Source organism: Pseudophryne corroboree, chromosome 3 (assembly GCF_028390025.1).
Source record: "Pseudophryne corroboree isolate aPseCor3 chromosome 3, aPseCor3.hap2, whole genome shotgun sequence".
Lineage (NCBI taxonomy): Eukaryota > Metazoa > Chordata > Amphibia > Anura > Myobatrachidae > Pseudophryne > Pseudophryne corroboree.
This window is the reverse complement of record NC_086446.1, coordinates 533478738-533503121: the sequence shown is the minus strand read 5'-3', so window position 1 is coordinate 533503121 and position 24384 is coordinate 533478738. Positions and strand designations below refer to the sequence as shown.

At 47.7% G+C, this 24384-nt stretch overlaps 1 protein-coding gene and 1 long non-coding RNA gene across 8 annotated transcripts in view; one reads left to right on the top strand and one right to left on the bottom strand.

The window, feature by feature from the left end:
* Positions 1-24384, top strand: part of SLC39A11 (solute carrier family 39 member 11) — a 1124245-nt gene that overhangs the window by 886264 nt on the left and 213597 nt on the right. The window lies entirely within an intron of this gene.
* The window catches only part of LOC135056238 (uncharacterized), a 45792-nt gene continuing 41078 nt past the window's right edge, over positions 19671-24384 (bottom strand). Inside the window, exon 5 of the long non-coding RNA XR_010243935.1 lies at positions 19671-20307. This is a non-coding gene — a long non-coding RNA (uncharacterized LOC135056238). The remainder of the gene's footprint in view (positions 20308-24384) is intronic.

The window sequence follows — 24384 nt, the reverse complement described above, 5'->3', positions numbered from 1 at the left end:
GGATGCTGGGACTCCGTAAGGACCATGGGGATATAGCGGCTCCGCAGGAGACAGGGCACAAAATAAAAGCTTAAGGATCAGGTGGTGTGCACTGGCTCCTCCCCCTATGACCCTCCTCCAAGCCTCAGTTAGATTTTTGTGCCCGGCCGAGAAGGGTGCAATCTAGGTGGCTCTCCTGAGCTGCTTAGAATAAAAGTTTAGTTAGGTTTTTTTATTTTCAGTGAGTCCTGCTGGCAACAGGCTCACTGCATCGTGGGACTAAGGGGAGAAGAAACGGACTCACCTGAGTGCAGAGTGGATCGGGTTTCTTAGGCTACTGGACACTAGCTCCAGAGGGACGATCACAGGTTCAGCCTGGATGGGTCACCGGAGCCGCGCCGCCGTCCCCCTTACAGAGCCAGAAGAGACGAAGAGGTCCGGTGAAATCGCCGGCAGAAGACATCCTGTCTTCAGACTAAGGTAGCGCACAGCACCGCAGCTGTGCGCCATTGCTCTCAGCACACTTCACACTCCGGTCACTGAGGGTGCAGGGCGCTGGGGGGGGAGCGCCCTGAGACGCAATATAACAGAATACCTTAGGTGGCAAAACAGAATACATCACATATAGCTCCTGGGCTATATGGATGTATTTTAATCCCCTGCCATTTTACACAAAAAAGCGGGAGATAAGGACGTCGTGAAGGGGCGGAGCCTATCTCCTCAGCACACAAGCGCCATTTTCCCTCACAGCTCCGCTGGAAGGACGGCTCCCTGACTCTCCCCTGCAGTCCTGCTTCAGAATCAGGGTAAAAAAGAGAAGGGGGGGCATTGTTGGCAGCAAATAACAATAATTAACAGCAGCTATAAGGGAATAACACTTATATAAGGTTATCCCTGTATATATATATATAGCGCTGGGTGTGTGCTGGCAGACTCTCCCTCTGTCTCTCCAAAGGGCCAAGTGGGGTCCTGTCCTCTATCAGAGCATTCCCGGTGTGTGTGTGCTGTGTGTCGGTACGCGTGTGTCGACATGTATGAGGAGGAAAATTATGTGGAGGCGGAGCAGTTGCCTGCGTTGGTGATGTCACCCCCTAGGGAGTCGACACCTGACTGGATGATTGTATTTAAACAATTAAGTGATAATGTCAGCAATTTGCAAAAAACTGTTGACGACATGAGACAGCCGGCAAATCAGTTAGTGCCTGTCCAGGCGTCTCAGACACCGTCAGGGGCGCTAAAACGCCCGTTACCTCAGTGGGTCGACACAGACCCTGACACAGATACTGAGTCTAGTGTCGACGGTGACGAGACAAACGTAATGTCCAGTAGGGCCACACGTTACATGATCACGGCAATGAAAGAGGCATTGAACCTTTCTGACACTACAAGTACCACAAAGCAGGGACGTGCAGTCAGGGGAGGCAGGGGAGGCAGTGCCTCCCCTGCCATTAATAATTAAAATAATATAAAGAAGATACTTATGACACAGCTACTGTGTCATAAGTATCTGCTTTAACGTTTATATTATTTTAACTATTTTTGTTGTTTATAAAACTGTTTAAAAAGTATTTTGGAGGCATCGCTTTCGGTGCCTCCCGCTGTCACTGAGAAAGTGCCGGATGCGGGGGGCGGGGCCATGGCATTGGGCAGTAATAGCCCATTGAAAACTGCACATGAAGCGGCACCTCTAGAAGTGCCTCTTAGACAGGGGTGTGCTTTCAGCTCATATGAAAGCACACCCCTGTGACTAGAGCAGATGTGATTGGGCAGTGCTGGACTGCCCGTTCTGCTCATCAGATGCTCGGCGGCAGGGCGGATTGGCCTGGGAAGATGCCGGACACCGCAAACGTCAGCTTACACTTGCGGTGGTCAAGCGTGACCTCCCCCCTGCCATCCCGTGCTGGAGTACATCAGAGGCGGCGGTGGCAGCGGCATTAGCCGTATCAAGAAGAGTAGGGCTGCAGCCGCGGGCCTGACCCTCCCGGGCCGCCCACCGCCGACTGTCACGGCCGCTCTCTTTCCCCGGAGACTTCCGCTGCAGTGCTGCCTTGTAGGGTGGTGTGCGCTCAGCTCCTCTGCTGCTGAGCGCACCCACGTTATATTTACGCGAACTGCAGCACACTAGCACAGAAGCCTGCACCGCCAGCTTTGCCTGCGCCCCCCATGCAGTGTCTCTTCTAGGACTCGGCCAGCCCCAGCTGTCTCCCAGACGGATGAGGATGGAGAAGCTGACAAGAGGATTCGTTGGACGGTGGCAAGGAGCGGGGACAGGTGAGGAGACCATAAACGTGTAAAAAGGTGGACTCGCCTGCTGTAATGTGTAAAATAGGGGGGACTCGCCTGCTGTAATGTGTAAAATGGGGGACTCGCCTGCTGTAATGTGTAAAATAGGGGGGACTCGCCTGCTGTAATGTGTAAAATAGGGGGGACTCGCCTGCTGTAATGTGTAAAATGGGGGACTCGCCTGCTGTAATGTGTAAAATGGGGGACTCGCCTGCTGTAATGTGTAAAATAGGGGGGACTCGCCTGCTGTAATGTGTAAAATGGGGGACTCGCCTGCTGTAATGTGTAAAATGGGGGACTCGCCTGCTGTAATGTGTAAAATGGGGGACTCGCCTGCTGTAATGTGTAAAATAGGGGGGACTCGCCTGCTGTAATGTGTAAAAAGGTGGACTCGCCTGCTGTAATGTGTAAAATGGGGGACTCGCCTGCTGTAATGTGTAAAATAGGGGGGACTCGCCTGCTGTAATGTGTAAAATAGGGGGGACTCGCCTGCTGTAATGTGTAAAAAGGTGGACTCGCCTGCTGTAATGTGTAAAATAGGGGGGACTCGCCTGCTGTAATGTGTAAAATGGGGGGGACTCGCCTGCTGTAATGTGTAAAATGGGGGGGACTCGCCTGCTGTAATGTGTAAAATAGGGGGGACTCGCCTGCTGTAATGTGTAAAATGGGGGACTCGCCTGCTGTAATGTGTAAAATAGGGGGGACTCGCCTGCTGTAATGTGTAAAATAGGGGGGACTCGCCTGCTGTAATGTGTAAAATAGGGGGGACTCGCCTGCTGTAATGTGTAAAATGGGGGACTCGCCTGCTGTAATGTGTAAAATGGGGGACTCGCCTGCTGTAATGTGTAAAATAGGGGGGACTCGCCTGCTGTAATGTGTAAAATGGGGGACTCGCCTGCTGTAATGTGTAAAATGGGGGACTCGCCTGCTGTAATGTGTAAAATAGGGGGGACTCGCCTGCTGTAATGTGTAAAAAGGTGGACTCGCCTGCTGTAATGTGTAAAATGGGGGACTCGCCTGCTGTAATGTGTAAAATAGGGGGGACTCGCCTGCTGTAATGTGTAAAATAGGGGGGACTCGCCTGCTGTAATGTGTAAAAGGGGGGACTCGCCTGCTGTAATGTGTAAAATAGGGGGGACTCGCCTGCTGTAATGTGTAAAAAGGTGGACTCGCCTGCTGTAATGTGTAAAATAGGGGGGACTCGCCTGCTGTAATGTGTAAAAAGGTGGACTCGCCTGCTGTAATGTGTAAAAAGGTGGACTCGCCTGCTGTAATGTGTAAAATAGGGGGGACTCGCCTGCTGTAATGTGTAAAAAGGTGGACTCGCCTGCTGTAATGTGTAAAAAGGTGGACTCGCCTGCTGTAATGTGTAAAATAGGGGGACTCGCCTGCTGTAATGTGTAAAAAGGTGGGCTCGCCTGCTGTAATGTGTAAAATAGGGGGATTCGCCTGCTGTAATGTGTAAAAAGGTGGGCTCGCCTGCTGTAATGTGTAAAAAGGTGGGCTCGCCTGCTGTAATGTGTAAAATAGGGGGATTCGCCTGCTGTAATGTGTAAAAAGGTGGGCTCGCCTGCTGTAATGTGTAAAAAGGTGGGTTCGCCTGCTGTAATGTGTAAAATAGGGGGATTCGCCTGCTGTAATGTGTAAAAAGGTGGGCTCGCCTGCTGTAATGTGTAAAATAGGGGGATTCGCCTGCTGTAATGTGTAAAAAGGTGGACTCGCCTGCTGTAATGTGTAAAATAGGGGGATTCGCCTGCTGTAATGTGTAAAAAGGTGGGCTCGCCTGCTGTAATGTGTAAAAAGGTGGGCTCGCCTGCTGTAATGTGTAAAATAGGGGGATTCGCCTGCTGTAATGTGTAAAAAGGTGGGCTCGCCTGCTGTAATGTGTAAAAAGGTGGGCTCGCCTGCTGTAATGTGTAAAAAGGTGGGCTCGCCTGCTGTAATGTGTAAAAAGGTGGACTCGCCTGCTGTAATGTGTAAAAAGGTGGACTCGCCTGCTGTAATGTGTAAAATGGGGGACTCGCCTGCTGTAATGTGTAAAATAGGGGGGACTCGCCTGCTGTAATGTGTAAAATAGGGGGATTCGCCTGCTGTAATGTGTAAAAAGGTGGGCTCGCCTGCTGTAATGTGTAAAAAGGTGGACTCGCCTGCTGTAATGTGTAAAATGGGGGACTCGCCTTCTGTAATGCTGTTTCTAGCACATAGCGCTAAAATGTCTAGTTACGGCACCGCTCAGGAAAATGTCTGTGGGCTGCAGCCAGTGCAGCCTTTACTACAGACATTGACCGGCCCCAGTGATGAGGCAGGCATGTAGGCATTTTGGGCCAGATGTACTAAGTCATGAACAGTGGTAAAGTGGAGAGTGCTAAAGTACCAGCCAATCAGCCCCTAACTGCCATGTTACAGTATGTGTTTCAAAAATGAGAGTTAGGTGCTGATTTGTTGGTAGTTTGTATCTGTCCATTTTATCACTTTTCAAGACTTTATACATCTGGCCTTAAGACGTAAAGCTAGTGCGGAGATGTGGAGCCACCCTCCCCTTCCTTCCCAACCCGATCGCAGGCTGTGTTCATCCCCAAATCTGAGAGTCCCAGGACCACGCAGGGAAGAGACGGGTGTGAGCAACCGGAGGAGCGGAACCCATCGCGTCAACTCTGGCTGTCCGAGTTTCCGTCAGTCCTGTGTGAGCATGCTGTCAGTATGGATGGAGCAACAATGGCTGGGACCCAGGAACTGCAAAGAGAAGGTGAAATCATTGTTCAACTTATAACTTATGCTCGCCGAGTCCCTTCCACTGCCATCCTGCCCATTTCTTCCCACCACTACTCTCATCCTGCCCCCCTTCTATAACTCCCTGCCTGACCCCTACTCTGCACTACTGTTACTTCAATCCTGTCCCCAACTTTCCACTACTTCTTCCATCCTACCCTCTGCTCCTTACCACTACTATTCTGACTGGCCCCTGCTCCCCACTACTTATTCCATCCTACCCTCTGCTCCTTACCACTACTATTCTGTCTGGCCCCTGCTCCCCACTACTTCTTCCATCCTACCCTCTGCTCCTTACCACTACTATTCTGTCTGGCCCCTGCTCCCCACTACTTTTTCCATCCTACCCTCTGCTCCTTACCACTATTATTCTGTCTGGCCCCTGCTCCCCACTACTTCTTCCATCCTACCCTCTGCTCCTTACCACTACTATTCTGTCTGGCCCCTGCTCCCCACTACTTCTTCCATTCTACCCTCTGCTCCTTACCACTACTATTCTGTCTGGCCCCTGCTCCCCACTACTTCTTCCATTCTACCCTCTGCTCCTTACCACTACTATTCTGTCTGGCCCCTGCTCCCCACTACTTCTTCCATCCTACCCTCTGCTCCTTACCACTACTATTCTGTCTGGCCCCTGCTCCCCACTACTTTTTCCATCCTACCCTCTGCTCCTTACCACTACTATTCTGTCTGGCCCCTGCTCCCCACTACTACTTCCAGCCTGCCCCCTGCTCTCCACCACACCTACTTCCATGCTGCCCAACACTACTACTCCCAGTCTGCCCCCACTGCTGCCCCCTGCTCCCCACAACTATTAGTCCTAGTCTGCACCCACTGATCCTCACTACTACTACTACTCTAAGCCTGCCCCCGCTCTCCACCATGACTACTCTTATCCTATACCCTGCTCTGCACTTCTACTGCTCCCATCCTGCCCCTGCTTCCCACTATTACACCCACTCTGCCCCAAGCAGTGGCGGAATGTATGGAGCTTGTGCTCCATGCCTTACAGTACAGTACCCATCCTAACTAACGCCCCTGCTTCTGGAACATACTCGTAATACACCCTACTCCTGTCCTCCTGAACATACAGTACCTCCCCTTCCCTGGCCTCAGGGACACACGTTCCCCACCATGCCCACTGGCCCCCTAGACACAGTACCCACCCACAATGGGGGGGGCGGCGGCCATTAGCAGCGGCAGTAGCGGACATTGGCTCAGCAGCAGTAGGCATCTTTGGCGGGACTCGACGGACATTATGGCTGCAGTGCCTCACCAGCCATCGACCTCACCGCACGCCACTGCCACAAAGAAGGGTATTATGTGGGGTGAGAAAAAACTACCAATATTTTTTCCTGAGTCAGAGGAAATAAATGAGGTGTGTGAAAAAGCGTGGGTTTCTCCCGATAAAAAACAGCTAATTTCTAAAAAATTATTAGCATTATATCCTTTCCCGCCAGAGGTTAGGGCGCGTTGGGAAACACCCCCTAGGGTAGATAAGGCGCTCACACGTTTATCTAAACAAGTAGCGTTACCGTCTCCTGATACGGCTACCCTCAAAGAACCAGCTGATAGAAGGCTGGAAAATATCCTAAAAAGTATATACACACATACTGGTGTTATACTGCGACCAGCAATCGCCTCAGCCTGGATGTGCAGTGCTGGAGTCGCATGGTCGGATTCCCTGACTGAGAATATTGATACCCTGGATAGGGACAATATTTTGTTAACTATAGAACATTTAAAGGATGCATTATTATATATGCGTGATGCACAGAGGGATATTTGCACCCTGGCATCAAGAGTAAGTGCTATGTCCATCTCTGCCAGAAGAGCGTTGTGGACGCGACAGTGGTCAGGGGATGCGGATTCCAAACGGCACATGGAAGTATTGCCGTATAAAGGGGAGGAGTTATTTGGGGCTGGTCTATCGGACCTGGTGGCCACGGCAACGGCTGGAAAATCCACCTTTTTACCCCAGGTCACTCCACATCAGCAGAAAAAGACACCGTCTTTTCAATCTCAGTCCTTTCGTTCCCATAAGTACAAGCGAGCAAAAGGCCACTCCTTTCTGCCCCGGGGCAGAGGAAGAGGAAAAAGACTGCACCATGCAGCCGCTTCCCAAGAGCAGAAGCCCTCCCCTGCTTCTGCCAAGTCTTCAGCATGACGCTGGGGCTTTACAAGCAGACTCAGATATGGTGGGGGCCCATCTCAAAAATTTCAACGCGCAGTGGGCTCACTCGCAAGTGGATCCCTGGATTCTACAGGTAGTATCGCAGGGGTACAAACTGGAATTCGAGGCGTTTCCCCCTCATCGTTTCCTGAAGTCTGCTTTACCAAAGTCTCCCTCCGACAGGGAGGCAGTTCTAGAAGCCATTCACAAGCTGTATTCCCAGCAGGTGATAATCAAGGTACCCCTCCTGCAACAAGGAAAGGGGTATTATTCCACGCTGTTTGTGGTACCGAAGCCGGACGGCTCGGTGAGACCAATTTTAAATCTGAAATCCTTGAACACTTACATAAAAAGGTTCAAATTCAAGATGGAGTCACTCAGAGCAGTGATAGCGAACCTGGAAGAAGGGGACTATATGGTGTCTCTGGACATCAAAGATGCTTATCTCCACGTCCCGATATACCCTTCTCACCAAGGGTACCTCAGGTTTGTAGTACTAAACTGTCATTATCAGTTTCAGACGCTGCCGTTTGGATTGTCCACGGCACCTCGGGTCTTTACCAAGGTAATGGCCGAAATGATGATTCTTCTACGAAGAAAAGGCATTTCAATTATCCCTTACTTGGACGATCTCCTGATAAGGGCAAGATCCAGGGAACAGTTAGAAGTCGGAGTAGCACTATCTCAGGTAGTGTTACGTCAGCACGGGTGGATTCTAAATATTCCAAAATCGCAGCTGATTCCAACGACACGTCTACTGTTCCTAGGAATGATTCTGGACACAGTCCAGAAGAAGGTGTTTCTCCCGGAGGAGAAGGCCAGGGAGTTATCCGAGCTAGTCAGGAACCTCCTAAAACCAGGACAGGTCTCAGTGCATCAGTGCACGAGGGTCCTGGGGAAAATGGTGGCTTCTTACGAAGCGATTCCATTCGGAAGATTCCATGCAAGAACATTTCAGTGGGATCTACTGGACAAATGGTCCGGATCGCATCTGCAGATGCATCAGCGGATAACCCTGTCGCCAAGGACAAGGGTGTCTCTCCTGTGGTGGCTGCAGAGTGCTCATCTACTAGAGGGCCGCAGATTTGGCATTCAGGATTGGATCCTGGTAACCACGGATGCCAGCCTGAGAGGCTGGGGAGCAGTCACACAGGGAAGGAATTTCCAGGGCCTGTGGTCAAGCTTGGAAACGTCTCTTCATATAAACATTCTGGAACTAAGGGCCATTTACAATGCCCTAAGTCAAGCAAAACCTCTGCTTCAGGGTCAGGCGGTGTTGATCCAATCGGACAACATCACGTCAGTCGCCCACGTAAACGGACAGGGCGGCACGAGAAGCAGGAGGGCAATGGCAGAAGCTGCAAGGATTCTTCGCTGGGCGGAAAATCATGTGATAGCACTGTCAGCAGTATTCATTCCGGGAGTGGACAACTGGGAAGCAGACTTCCTCAGCAGACACGACCTTCACCCGGGAGAGTGGGGACTTCACCCAGAAGTCTTCCACCTGATTGTAAACCGTTGGGAAAAACCAAAGGTGGACAGTGGACGCTCTGGTAACGCCGTGGGTGTACCAGTCAGTGTATGTGTTCCCTCCTCTGCCTCTCATACCAAAAGTACTGAGAATCATAAGAAGGAGAGGAGTAAGAACTATACTCGTGGTTCCGGATTGGCCAAGACGGACTTGGTACCCGGAACTTCAAGAGATGCTCACGGACGAACCGTGGCCTCTACCTCTAAGAAAGGACCTGCTACTGCAGGGGCCTTGTCTGTTCCAAGACTTACCGCGGCTGCGTTTGACGGCATGGCGGTTGAACGCCGGATCCTGAGGGAAAAAGGCATTCCAGAAGAAGTCATCCCTACTCTGGTCAAAGCCAGGAAGGACGTAACCGCAAAACATTATCACCGCATTTGGCGTAAATATGTTGCGTGGTGTGAGGCCAAGAAGGCCCCTACAGAGGAATTTCAACTGGGTCGTTTCCTTCATTTCCTGCAAACAGGACTGTCTATGGGCCTAAAATTAGGGTCCATTAAGGTTCAAATTTCGGCCCTGTCGATTTTCTTCCAGAAAGAACTGGCTTCAGTACCTGAAGTTCAGACATTTGTAAAAGGGGTGCTGCACATACAGCCTCCTTTTGTGCCTCCAGTGGCACCTTGGGATCTCAATGTGGTGTTGAGTTTTCTAAAGTCACATTGGTTTGAACCACTTTCCACTGTGGACTTAAAATATCTCACATGGAAGGTGTCGATGCTGTTAGCCTTGGCTTCAGCCAGGCGTGTGTCAGAATTGGCGGCTTTATCATATAAAAGCCCTTACTTGATATTTCATTCTGACAGGGCGGAATTGAGGACTCGTCCTCAATTTCTACCTAAGGTGGTTTCTGCATTTCACATGAACCAACCTATTGTGGTACCTGCGGCTACCAGGGACTTAGAGGACTCTAAGTTGCTTGACGTTGTCAGGGCCTTGAAAATATATGTTTCCAGGACGGCTGGAGTCAGAAAATCTGACTCGCTGTTTATCCTGTATGCACCCAACAAGCTGGGTGCTCCTGCTTCTAAGCAGACGATTGCTCGTTGGATTTGTAGTACAATTCAGCTTGCACATTCTGTGGCAGGATTGCCACAGCCAAAATCAGTAAAAGCCCATTCCACAAGGAAGGTGGGCTCATCTTGGGCGGCTGCCCGAGGGGTCTCGGCTTTACAACTTTGCCGAGCAGCTACTTGGTCAGGGGCAAACACGTTTGCTAAATTCTACAAATTTGATACCCTGGCTGAGGAGGACCTGGAGTTCTCTCATTCGGTGCTGCAGAGTCATCCGCACTCTCCCGCCCGTTTGGGAGCTTTGGTATAATCCCCATGGTCCTTACGGAGTCCCAGCATCCACTAGGACGTCATAGAAAATAAGATTTTACTTACCGATAAATCTATTTCTCGTAGTCCGTAGTGGATGCTGGGCGCCCATCCCTAGTGCGGATTGTCTGCAATACTTGTATATAGTTATTGTTACAAAAATTCGGGTTATTATTGTTGTGAGCCATCTTTTCAGAGGCTCCTTTGCGTTTATCATACTGTTAACTGGGTTCAGATCACAAGTTGTACGGTGTGATTGGTGTGGCTGGTATGAGTCTTACCCGGGATTCAATATCCTTCCTTATTATGTACGCTCGTCCGGGCACAGTATCCTAACTGAGGCTTGGAGGAGGGTCATAGGGGGAGGAGCCAGTGCACACCACCTGATCCTTAAGCTTTTATTTTGTGCCCTGTCTCCTGCGGAGCCGCTATATCCCCATGGTTCTTACGGAGTCCCAGCATCCACTACGGACTACGAGAAATAGATTTATCGGTAAGTAAAATCTTATTTTCTCTGACGTCCTAGTGGATGCTGGGGACTCCGTCAGGACCATGGGGATTATACCAAAGCTCCCAAACGGGCGGGAGAGTGCGGATGACTCTGCAGCACCGAATGAGAGAACTCCAGGTCCTCTTTAGCCAGGGTATCAAATTTGTAGAATTTTACAAACGTGTTCTCCCCCGACCACGTAGCTGCTTGGCAGAGTTGTAATGCCGAGACCCCTCGGGCAGCCGCCCAGGATGAGCCCACCTTCCTTGTGGAATGGGCCTTGACAGATTTAGGCTGTGGCAGGCCTGCCACAGAATGTGCAAGTTGAATTGTGCTACAAATCCAACGAGCAATCGTCTGCTTAGAAGCAGGAGCACCCAGCTTGTTGGGTGCATACAGTATAAACAGCGAGTCAGATTTTCTGACTCCAGCCGTCCTTGAAATATATATTTTCAATGCCCTGACAACGTCCAGCAACTTGGAATCCTCCAAATCGCTAGTAGCCGCAGGCACCACAATAGGCTGGTTCAGGTGAAACGCTGACACCACCTTAGGCAGAAACTGAGGACGCGTCCGCAGTTCTGCCCTGTCCGAATGGAAAATCAGATATGGGCTTTTATACGATAAAGCCGCCAATTCTGACACTCTCCTGGCTGAAGCCAGGGCCAGTAGCATGGTTACTTTCCATGTAAGATATTTCAAATCCACCGATTTGAGTGGCTCAAACCAATGGGATTTGAGAAAATCCAAAACTACATTAAGGTCCCACGGAGCCACTGGGGGCACAACCGGGGGCTGTATATGTAGTACTCCTTTTACAAAAGTCTGGACTTCAGGAACTGAAGCCAATTCTTTCTGGAAGAAAATCGACAGGGCCGAAATTTGAACCTTAATGGACCCCAATTTGAGGCCCATAGACAATCCTGTTTGCAGGAAATGTAGGAATCGACCCAATTGAAATTCCTCCGTGGGGGCCTTCCTGGCCTCACACCACGCAACATATTTTCTCCAAATGCGGTGATAATGTTGTGCAGTCACCTCCTTCCTGGCTTTTACCAGTGTAGGAATGACCTCTTCCGGAATGCCTTTTTCCCTTAGAATTCGGCGTTCAACCGCCATGCCGTCAAACGCAGCCGCGGTAAGTCTTGGAATAGACACGGTCCCTGCTGAAGCAGGTCCTGTCTTAGAGGTAGAGGCCACGGATCTTCCGTGAGCATCTCCTGAAGTTCCGGGTACCAAGTTCTTCTTGGCCAATCCGGTGCCACGAGTATCGTTCTTACTCCCCTTTGCCGTATAATTCTCAGTACTTTTGGTATGAGAGGCAGAGGAGGAAACACATACACTGACTGGAACACCCACGGTGTTACCAGAGCGTCCACAGCTATTGCCTGAGGGTCTCTTGACCTGGCGCAATACCTGTCCAGTTTTTTGTTGAGGCGAGACGCCATCATATCCACCTTTGGTTTTTCCCAACGGTTCACAATCATGTGGAAGACTTCTGGATGAAGTCCCCACTCTCCCGGGTGTAGATCGTGTCTGCTGAGGAAGTCTGCTTCCCAGTTGTCCACTCCCGGAATGAACACTGCTGACAGTGCTATCACATGATCTTCCGCCCAGCGAAGAATCCTTGCAGCTTCTGCCATTGCTCTCCTGCTTCTTGTGCCGCCCTGTCTGTTTACGTGGGCGACTGCCGTGATGTTGTCCGACTGGATCAACACCGGCTGACCCTGAAGCAGGGGTTTTGCCAGGCTTAGAGCATTGTAAATCGCTCTTAGCTCCAGTATATTTATGTGAAGAGACATCTCCAGGCTTGACCATACTCCCTGGAAGTTTCTTCCCTGTGTGACCGCTCCCCAGCCTCTCAGACTGGCATCCGTGGTCACCAGGACCCAGTCCTGTATGCCGAATATGCGGCCCTCTAACAGATGAGCACTCTGCAACCACCACAGAAGAGACACCCTTGTCCGTGGCGATAAGGTTATCCGCTGATGCATCTGCAGATGCGATCCGGACCATTTGTCCAGCAGATCCCACTGAAAAGTTCGTGCGTGGAATCTGCCGAATGGAATCGCTTCGTAAGAAGCCACCATCTTTCCCAGGACTCTTGTGCATTGATGCACAGACACTTTCCCTGGTTTTAGGAGGTTCCTGACAAGTTCGGATAACTCCCTGGCTTTCTCCTCCGGAAGAAACACCTTTTTCTGAACCGTGTCCAGAATCATTCCCAGGAACAGCAGACGTGTCGTCGGGGTCAATTGAGATTTTGGAAAATTCAGAATCCACCCGTGCTGTTGCAGCACTACTTGGGTTAGTGCTACTACGTCCCCCAGCTGTTCCCTGGACCTTGCCCTTATCAGGAGATCGTCCAAGTAAGGGATAATTAATACGCCTTTTCTTCGCAGAAGAAACATCATTTCGGCCATTACCTTGGTAAAGACCCGAGGTGCCGTGGACCATCCAAACGGCAGCGTCTGAAACTGATAATGACAGTTTTGCACCACGAACCTGAGGTACCCTTGATGTGAAGGGCAAATTGGGACATGCAGGTAAGCATCCTTGATGTCCAGGGACACCATAAAGTCCCCTTCTTCCAGATTCGCTATCACTGCTCTGAGTGACTCCATCTTGAACTTGAATTTTTGTATGTACAGGTTCAAAGATTTCAGATTTAGAATAGGTCTTACCGAGCCGTCCGGCTTCGGTACCACAAATAGTGTGGAATAATACCCCTTTCCCTGTTGTAGGAGGGGTACCTTGACTATCACCTGCTGAGAATACAGCTTGTGAATGGCTTCCAATACCGTCGCCCTGTCTGAGGGAGACGTTTGCAGAGCAGACTTTAGGAACCGGCGAGGAGGAGACTTCTCGAATTCCAACCTGTAACCCTGAGATACTATCTGCAGGATCCAGGGGTCCACCTGCTTATAGGAACGAAAGGACTGCGGCTGAAAAGACGGTGTCTTTTTCTGTTGGGAGGGGACCTGAGGTAAAAAGGTGGATTTCCCGGCTGTTGCCGTGGCCACCAAATCCGATAGACCGACCCCAAATAATTCCTCCCCCTTATACGGCAATACTTCCATATGCCGTTTGGAATCCGCATCACCTGACCATTGTCGCGTCCATAAACTTCTTCTGGCAGATATGGACATTGCACTTACTCTCGATGCCAGAGTGCAAATATCCCTCTGAGCATCTCGCATATAAAGAAAAGCATCCTTTAATTGCTCTAAAGTCAATAAAATACTGTCCCTATCTAGGGTATCAATATTTTCAGTCAGGGAATCCGACCAAACCACCCCAGCACTGCACATCCATGCAGAGGCGATGGCTGGTCGCAGTATAACACCAGTATGAGTGTATATACTTTTCAGGGTAGTTTCCAGCCTCCTATCCGCTGGATCCTTGAGGGCGGCCGTTTCAGGAGACGGTAACGCCACTTGTTTTGATAAGCGTGTGAGCGCCTTATCCACCCTAGGGGGTGTTTCCCAGCGCGCCCTAACCTCTGGCGGGAAAGGATATAATGCCAATAACTTCTTAAAATTAGCAGTTTTCTATCGGGGTTAACCCACGCTTCATCACACACTTCATTCAATTCGTCTGATTCAGGAAAAACTACAGGTAGTTTTTTTAGACCCCACATAATACCCCTTTTTGTGGTACATGCAGTATCAGAGATATGCAAAGCCTCCTTCATTGCCGTGATCATATAACGTGTGGCCCTACTGGAAAATACGTTTGTTTCTTCACCGTCGACACTAGATTCGGTGTCCGTGTCTGGGTCTGTGTCGACCGACTGAGGTAAAGGGCGTTTTACAGCCCCTGACGGTGTCTGAGATGCCTGTACAGGTACTAACTGGTTTGCCGGCTGTCTCATGTCCTCAACTGATTTTTGTAATGTGCTGACATTATCACGTAATTCCATAAACAAAGCCATCCATTCCGGTGTCGACTCCCTAGGGGGTGACATCACCATTACCGGCAATTGCTCCGCCTCCACACCAACATCGTCCTCATACATGTCGACACACACGTACCGACACACAGCAGACACACAGGGAATGCTCTTATCGAAGACAGGACCCCACTAGCCCTTTGGGGAGACAGAGGGAGAGTTTGCCAGCACACACCCAAGCGCTATAAATATATAGGAACAACCCTATAGAAGTGTTGTCTCCCTTATAGCAGCTTAATATATCAAAAAACGCCAAAAAAGTGCCCCCCCCCCCTCTCTGTTTTACCCTGTTTCTGTAGTGCAGTGCAGGGGAGAGTCCTGGGAGCCTTCCTCGCAGCGGAGCTGAGCAGGAAAATGGCGCTGTGTGCTGAGGAGATAGGCCCCGCCCCCTATTTCGGCGGGCTCTTCTCCGGTGTTTGTGAGACCTGGCAGGGGTGAAATACATCCATATAGCCCCAGGGGCTATATGTGATGTATTTTTTTAGCCAGAACAAGGTATTCTCATTGCTGCCCAGGGCGCCCCCCGCAGCGCCCTGCACCCTCCGTGACCGCTGGTGTGAAGTGTGTGACAACAATGGCGCACAGCTGCAGTGCTGTGCGCTACCTCATGAAGACTGAAAAGTCTTCTGCCGCCGGTTTCTGGACCTCTTCACTTTTCGGCATCTGCAAGGGGGTCGGCGGCGCGGCTCCGGGACCGGACTCCATGGCTGGGCCTGTGTTCGATCCCTCTGGAGCTAATGGTGTCCAGTAGCCTAAGAAGCCAATCCATCCTGCACGCAGGTGAGTTCACTTCTCTCCCCTAAGTCCCTCGATGCAGTGAGCCTGTTGCCAGCAGGACTCACTGTAAAATAAAAAACCTAAAAACTTTTTCTAAGCAGCTCTTTAGGAGAGCCACCTAGATTGCACCCTGCTCGGACGGGCACAAAAATCTAACTGAGGCTTGGAGGAGGGTCATAGGGGGAGGAGCCAGTGCACACCACCTGATCCTAAAGCTTTATTTTTGTGCCCTGTCTCCTGCGGAGCCGCTAATCCCCATGGTCCTGACGGAGTCCCCAGCATCCACTAGGACGTCAGAGAAATCTCCATTTTTATACTTCACACTAGCTACAGATTTGCCTCCCCTCATCCAGCCCGCCAAAAGGCCACACGTGCGTACTAACTGCAATTGCGATTAGCCTCAGCAGGCTGTGACCCATTCGTGGGAAAGTACGCACCCATGCAATCCTATGGATTGTGGGTGCATGTGCAAGGGCACCCCCTGGCACACTAGTCACAGCAAGCCAGTTGCATTTGCCCCGGCTAGCAGCAAAGATGAGCTTATTAATCTCCCACTACTGCCACTACTATAGTTTTCAAATGAGACTCTCTGTGATGCTATTTTTTGTGATGAATCTGGGGTGAGATTACATACACAGAGACGTCTCATACGCAGTAAAGACTTCAAAAGCTACAAACAACTAATTCTGCGTAACATGCTTCCAAATTTCACGCAATGTTCTGCTGTGCATATATTTGCCTATTAGAGTAAGTTCTAATGCAATGTTGGTGGCCATGATGTGCCTTTCTGAATCCGCTTATCACGGATATCGCATACCTCCCAAACATCCTAATTTTGTCAGGACAGTCTCTCCTTGAGGGCGCTGTGCTGCTGTAAGCTGCGGGACTGCATTGTTCCAATCTGCCTGGGAATTGTGAGGTATAAACCATTCATGCTGCCTGTGGTGCTATCAGCACTCAAAAGTTAATTGTGAAGGAACAGGAGAGGAGAGAATGGATAGTCTAGTGCTTTTCAGGGCTATGCATGCCCCCCTTAACATCATGGAGCGTTTTCTAGTGCTAGGAATGCCTCACTGATGATATGGCATTTTCCCCTGTGCCAACTGGCCCTGGCACTATGTTGGGAAGTATGCCATCACATTGGATTGTCCCCAATGAGTGGAAATTATTTTTCAATCTTATTCTCACCAGCTGACCTGTTTTGTTAAGTTACAATACCTTTCTCATAGATATTGCATCACAAGTGTACATACAGCATGCATATGTATAGTATTCATGTCATTATATTGCATACCGGTAGATAATAAAGTGATAAATTACCAAGCTACCCTCTCAATATTTCTTCTGCATACTTGTCACCTATTCATAGTGGAGGCAAACATTTTGGACACCCAGCGGCAGCGATTGCAGTCTGAATCCTTTTGTGTAGAGTGCATGCACTGCACATACGCACCCCGGGAGCCCAGTGAGATGCTAAAAGCATCTCTAAGCTGCGATTGTCTCTGCCTGATTGACAGGCGGAGGTGGTCGCGGTGCGGGAGGGGGTGTGCCAATGGCGTTAGAACGGGGCATGGTCCGGACAATGGAGGAGTGTCCGGACCTTTGTGGAGGGGGGGGGGGGGGGGGGGGTAGGCGGGCCGCGGTGGCGATGCTTTTGCACCTGCGTGGAGGGGGGTGGGGGGAAGGGGTAGGGCCTGACATGCGGGGCGGACTAGCCCTGTGCTGGGTGTCCCCCCGCATGTCAGAGTAAATGATCGTCCTACGATCAGATCTGAATTACCCCCACAGTCTTGAGATTGTAAATCTATTCATTAGGAGTTGATGATATCACATGGCTCAGTGACATCACTAGTTGCTAGCCTATTGATCTACCGTTTAGTCTTAGGGTCTTCTATGATAACTTATTTACAGTATTTCTAATCTACACTTTTAGGGTTACCTTTACATGATGGGAATGACTGTGAAACTTGATGATAAACTTGCTTATCTGCTTCATACAAAACTTCCATCCTCTTGCTTTGTTCCCAGAACGTTGTTTCATTTTTATATGTTTTTGTCTTGGGTTTGAATCCCACCATGGCCTGTGTGGACTCTATGGGGGATATTCAATTGTTTGAAAAGTCTGTTGGGTGTTTGTTTTTTCCTATCTAATAGACAGGAAAAAACAGACACCCAACCGACTTTTCAAACAATTGAATATCCCCCTATATATTCTCCCAGTTCTTGTGTGAGTTTCCTCAGGATTCTCCATTTTCCTCCACACAGGGAGTGATTCAGTAAGGATCGCTAATGCGATCCTTACTGCATTTCCCTGGACAGTAAGGTCCTACGCATGTGCAGAATGGGTCCTGTGATCGCAGCGCAGGTATGCAGATGCCTCTGCCTGATTGACAGGCAGAGGAGTTCGAAGGGATAGGCAGTCGGCGTTCGTGAAACACCCCTGTTTTCTGGGAGTGGCGAGGCCAAGGACTGTGTCGCGAGACGCAGTTCCCTTGGCCTTGGGAGCCGCACTGCGACAGCAATGCTGAGAAACCTGAAGCTTACTCAGCCTGCCACCGCAGATGAACATCGTTGTGAACAGATGAACAGCTTTGCAATTGCAATTCTTAGTGAATTAGGCCCACAATCCAGAACTATACTGGTAGGAATCTCCCATTTCCTCCCACAATCCTGAACTATACTGGTAGGATTCCACAATCCAAAACTAATTGACTCTTAAAAAATTAACCCTAGTGTGTAAGTGTGTGTGTGCATGTAGTAGGAAATATAGGGTTCTTTTGACTTAAGGCCCATACACACTGGGCGATTTTGAGCTGAAAGCAGATCACTTTTGGTGTGTTCAGCTGCTTTCAGCTCAGTGTGTATGCTCCGGCGATGAGCGCTGATGCGCGCTCTCGCTTCATCGCCGGCAGCCGCCGTTCATCTGCTTGTATTACTAGTAGATGAACAGCGGGGTGAATGGCTTTCCATAGCGTCCTGCTATGGAAAGCCGTTCACCCCCGCGGGCCGCTGACATTTGCTGGGCAGGGGGGAAAAGCCATCAGTGTGTATGCACTGAGTGATTTTCAGCCCAGCGATGTCAGCGATCATCACTGTGCATACATGCTGGGCAAAAACGCCCAGTGTGTATGCACCTTAAGCCTTGGGTGGAGATAAAGTGGATAGGTATAAAATATTAGCCAATCGGCTACTAACACCCATGTCTAAACAGGGGTACACATGGAGAGATCTGTGCTTCATTTCTGACTAGATTGCTTAGAAATTAAGCACGGATCTCTCCATGTGTATGCCCCATAGCGATAGCGATGCGCTGCCCTGTGAGTCGCTATTGCCGGTACTAGATTGTAGATTCTAGTAAATCGCTCACCTCACCGCTGTGTGAACTGAGCGTCCCGCCCCCCTCCCTTGCTCGGCACACATCGCGCTGTGCTGAGCAGGGGGAGAGATGTGTGCTGAGCGGTCTGTGCTAGATCGCTCAGCACACATCTCCACGTGTGTACCCCCTATAAGCCTTGGATGGAGATAAAGTGGATAGTTAGAAAACAGCAGCCAATCAGCTCCTAACTGCCATGTCTAAACAGGGGTACACACGGAGAGATCTGTGCTTCATTTCTGACTAGATTGCTTAGATATTAAGCACAGATCTCTCCATGTGTATGCCCCATAGCGATAGCGATGCACGGCCCTGCAAGTCGCCATTGCCGGTACTAGATTGTAGATTCTAGTAAATCGCTCACCTCACCGCTATGTGAAGTGAGCATCCCGCCCCCCTCCCTTGCTCGGCACACATCGCGCTGTGCTGAGCAGGGGGAGAGATGTGTGCTGAGCGGTCTGTGCTAGATCGCTCAGCACACATCTCCACGTGTGTACCCCCCATAAGCCTTGGATGGAGATATAGTGAACCGAGATAAAGTACCAGCCAATCAGCTGTTTGGGTTTGTAAAATTGAGGAATAGATAGAGATATAGCCTTAAAGCTCTCCTATAGAACCCACGTTTATAAACACACACCAAGTGGGTCAAAAGGAAATATATAATCACATACACCGATGTTTCAAAAGATGAATGCAAGTCCAGCGTTTGATTAGACGTAGATGGTTCTAGTTCTCATAGAAATATAAGAAAAAAGAAAGTGCAATAGTGCAATTAACCTTTAAAAGGTGCTTGAATTTATTTTAATATTGCACTTACACCCAGCAGACGAAATCAGTAGCCTTTAGGATAAACCCTCATTGGCAATGCAGCAGCAGCGGACTGGATGATGATAATCCTTTTAATGTCCAGCGCCGATATCATATACGATTAAGCCTCATAAAAGATAAGCAGCACGAAGAAAGTGCAATAGTGCAATTATCCTTTTTTTAAAAGCAAAGATTTATTTTTAAAACATTACACTTACATCAAATTGATGAAAAAAGGCATATACACAAGTCCCCAGTATGGAGCATAGCCACAGGAGGCGAGGTCTGGAAAAGGTCAGATGGTCCACCCACGGGAAATGGCTCCGGAAACCAGTACCCCAAACAGTTCCTCAGCGTCCAGTGTAGATGGTGAAGCTCCAACAGGGTTACAAATACAGCGAGAGAGTGTACGCTTAACGCGTTTCGAACTTGAATAGTTCTTCTTCAGAAGCGTGTGATGCTCTCCCCTTCATCTCCCTAAATACCCTAACTAATACACAGAACAGCTGCTCTAGATCACCGCTAATCGGTGTGTGTTCCCAGCCGCGCATGACCGGAAACAAGATGGCCGTGCGTTCCACCGTGGCCGGAAGTTCCATATGTCCGCGATTTGCGTTCCAGTTCTTTCAGGAAATCAGATCCGCGTATGACAGGAAACAAGATGGCCGTGCGTTCCACCGCGGCCGGAAGTTCCATATATCTATGAATTACACTCCAGCGCTTACAGGAAATCAGATCACGGTGATCATAGTAGTTCCATTTTATAGAGTGTCTTTCAAATCGGATTATTGCACATCCCGATTGCAAGTGTCCCTCCATTAGTTAAATACACAATTATAGTTATATAGCAGCACCTCAAATAGAAAAAAGTATTAGTACATACAAATAGCAGCAATAAAAATTTCCATATACATAGAGAAGGTTAAAAAGATAAAAATAAAAATAAAATCAGTCATGAATCAAAAAAATGAACACAATCAAAGCAAAAAAGTTTAAGGTAAAAAGCATTTTAACTCAAAATCACCATTAAGTCCGTTAGGGGCAAGTGTATCTAAATGGTGTATCCATCTCATTTCGGCTTGAGATAATCTTTTGTCTATATCTTTTGATCGCCAATTTGGTTGTATTTGTTGTAAGCCATAAAAACTTTTTATTTTACATTCATTTGATTCATGACATAATTTAAAATGTGAGGAAACAGTGTGCGTAATTAACCCTTTACGAATATTATAAATGTGCTCAGCGGCTCTTATTTTTAAACATCTAGTGGTTTTACCCACATAATAGGAGCCGCAAACACATTCCAAAATGTAAATAATATTCTTGGAGTGGCAAGTGATAAACTCCTTAATTTCCACAGATTTCCCTTTTATAGTCAAATTAGTAGTTTTCCTTTCCTTACATTTAACTGTTCTGCACATCAGGCATTCGCCACAACGGTGAAAGCCCTTTGTGCGTATACTTTGACGAGGGTTATTTTCAACATGGCTCTTCACCAAATGGCTTTTTAAGGATGGTGCCCTTTTATAAATAAAGAGTGGTTTATCAGGAAGTACACTTCCTAATAGTGAGTCCTGTTTTAATAATTTCCAATTATTTTTAAAAATTCGTTCAATCTCCTTATGTTTTGAATTGTATTGGCTAACAAAAGCCCATTGGAAATTCTGATCCTTTGTAGCCTCATGTTCTTCTTTCTCTCTAAGAAGATCCACCCGATTGATGGTTTCCACTTTTTCTCTTGTTTTTCTTAGTGAGTCCTCAGAGTACCCCTTTGCAATAAACCTCTCGGATAAAGCATTATATTGCTCATTGCACATTTCACTATCAGTGCAATTCCTTTTAATCCGAATATATTGACTAAAAGGGATAGATTCCAACCAATTTCTGTGATGCTGACTCGTAATGTCAATAAAGCTATTCGAGTCAGTGGCTTTCCGGAAAGTTTTTGTCTTTAAGTGTCCCTTATCTACATATAAATTGAGATCTAAAAAAGAAATTTCTACAGTACTAGTGTTAAACGTTAGTCTAATTGACATAGTGTTGGAATTTAATAAAGTGCAAAAGTTTGTCAGTCCACAATGGTCGCCTCTCCATATAAAGAGTACGTCATCAATAAAGCGCTGCCAGAGCACCAGGTCCACCCCCAGATTGGCACCATTATATATTGTTAATTCTTCCCAATGGGCCATAAATAAATTTGCATAACTGGGGGCGAACCTGGTGCCCATAGCAGTGCCAGTTAACTGTACATAAAACATCCCATCAAATATAAAATAGTTATTCACTAAAATGAAAGAGATGCTTTCCAAGATGAAGTTTTTTAGGTCTTCCTCTAAAGTGCTTAAATTTAAAAAATATGACACAGCTGCCAAACCTTTTTCTTTCTCAATGATTGTGTACAGTGTACTTACGTCCGCACTACATAAGTAATCACCTTCACACCAATCATAATTAGCAAGTTTACGTATTACATCACTAGTGTCTTTTAAGTAAGCCTTTGTATTCTGCACTAACGGTTGTAAATAGTGATCAACTAAAGCTGATAAATTGCTTGTGACACTATTACATCCAGAGACGATAGGGCGTCCCGGAGGGTTGAGGGGGTCCTTATGGACTTTTGGGAGGACATATATTGAGGGCACAGAGGGATCTTTTATATTGAGGAAATCAAACTCAGCTTGTGTTATCACCTTCTGCTTAAGAGCCTTCGTGGTTACTTCCTTCAATTCTCTCATGATCCTCAGTGTAGGATCGCCCTTTAATTTTTTATAGGTCTTAGTATCACTTAACTGTTTGGTGATTTCTCCCATATAAGTCTCTTTGTCCATAAGGACTACCCCCCCCCCCCCCCCCCCGCCCTTATCGGCCGGTTTGATAATCATAGAGTTATCCTCCTTTAAAGATTTCAGTGCAGCAAATTCCTTTTTACTTAAATTAAGTTTTGTACTCTTCTTGGTCTTAATTATTTCCTCTATTTCTTTTGAAACAACTTTATTAAATGTGTCAATACAACTACCCTTACAATGGATGGGGTAGAAAGTTGAAGGGGCTCTAAAACCTGTTTTGGACTGTTCCATTTCTGGTTGAGTTCCAATTTCAAGTTCGAAACGCGTTAAGCGTACACTCTCTCGCTGTATTTGTAACCCTGTTGGAGCTTCACCATCTACACTGGACGCTGAGGATCTGTTTGGGGTACTGGTTTCCGGAGCCATTTCCCGTGGGTGGACCATCTGACCGTTTCCAGACCTCGCCTCCTGTGGCTATGCTCCATACTGGGGACTTGTGTATATGCCTTTTTTCATCAATTTGATGTAAGTGTAATGTTTTAAAAATAAATCTTTGCTTTTAAAAAAAGGATAATTGCACTATTGCACTTTCTTCGTGCTGCTTATCTTTTATGAGGCTTAATCGTATATGATATCGGCGCTGGACATTAAAAGGATTATCATCATCCAGTCCGCTGCTGCTGCATTGCCAATGAGGGTTTTTCCTAAAGGCTACTGATTTCGTCTGCTGGGTGTAAGTGCAATATTAAAATAAATTCAAGCACCTTTTAAAGGTTAATTGCACTATTGCACTTTCTTTTTTCTTATATTTCTATGAGAACTAGAACCATCTACGTCTAATCAAACGCTGGACTTGCATTCATCTTTTGAAACATCGGTGTATGTGATTATATATTTCCTTTTGACCCACTTGGTGTGTGTTTATAAACGTGGGTTCTATAGGAGCGCTTTAAGGCTATATCTCTATCTATTCCTCAATTCTTATATTTTAAGTGTAAAGGGATGTACACTTTGAGATACAATTTTTAGCTGCACCTGTAAAACTAATTTGCGCATATTTTTAAACTACCTTTCCATTTCCACTATTTCTTGGGTTTGTAAAATGAAAGTTAGGAGCCGATTGGCTGGTACTTTATCTCCATCCAAAGCTTAGTAAATACACCCCATAAGTAACACACAGTTCTGCAGCATTTACAAATAAGACACATTGCAACGACACAGAAATATACCTTATGGCCAGTCTATGTTGATTCAGAGAGTGGAATTTTTAACAGTTTATAAATACGTATGCATGCAGGCACAATTTAGTAGATCGCTCACTTCACCGCTGAAGTGAGCGTCGTCGTCGTCATCCCCCTCGGACAGCACACCGCACTGTGTGCTGAGCAGGGGAGAGATGTGTGCTGAGCGGTCTGTGCTAGATCGCTCAGCACACATCTTCCCGTGTGTACGGGGCTTTAGGCTGGGATTGAAAAATGACAGGAGCTGGTTGGTTGGTACAGTACTTTATCTCTGTCCAAGGATTAGTAAATTGACCCCATAGATTATAAAGTCAAGTGGGAGTAGGGATTGATGAGAATGGCCAACTGTTCTCTGTAAAGAATTGTGGAATATGTATGCTCTATATGAATAATTAGTATAATAAATTAATAAATATATAAATAAAATTATCCATCATCTCAGAGAAGACATTGCTGTGCTTTTAATGGCAATGGATTATATGTCTACATAAGGCTTGTGCTGGCAACATATGTAGCCGTCAGATAAAGCAGAAGCAGATGGGAATACACCTGCAGGCCTCCATGTAAAAATAAGCCCATCAACATGATGGGCTTTATTAGGTCGACCCTAATTTGTCGACATGAGTTGTTGTTGTTTTTTTAGGTTTTAGTGTACCATGTTCCCTCACATGGTGAGCGAATAAGGTGCCTCACTCCGCAACTGCTGCGCTCTGCACAAGTTATCGTTCCCAGTTGTAGTCCACGTGGATGGTAAAGTGTGAAAAAGTTATAAAAATGAAAAGCCAAAATGTATTTTATTTCTATTTGTCTCACTTAATGATGCAATGTTTAATCTTCTGCATACTTAGGCAGTCATTTGGGCTGATAGTATAGAAGGGTGTACACACCCACACAGCACTGGTCA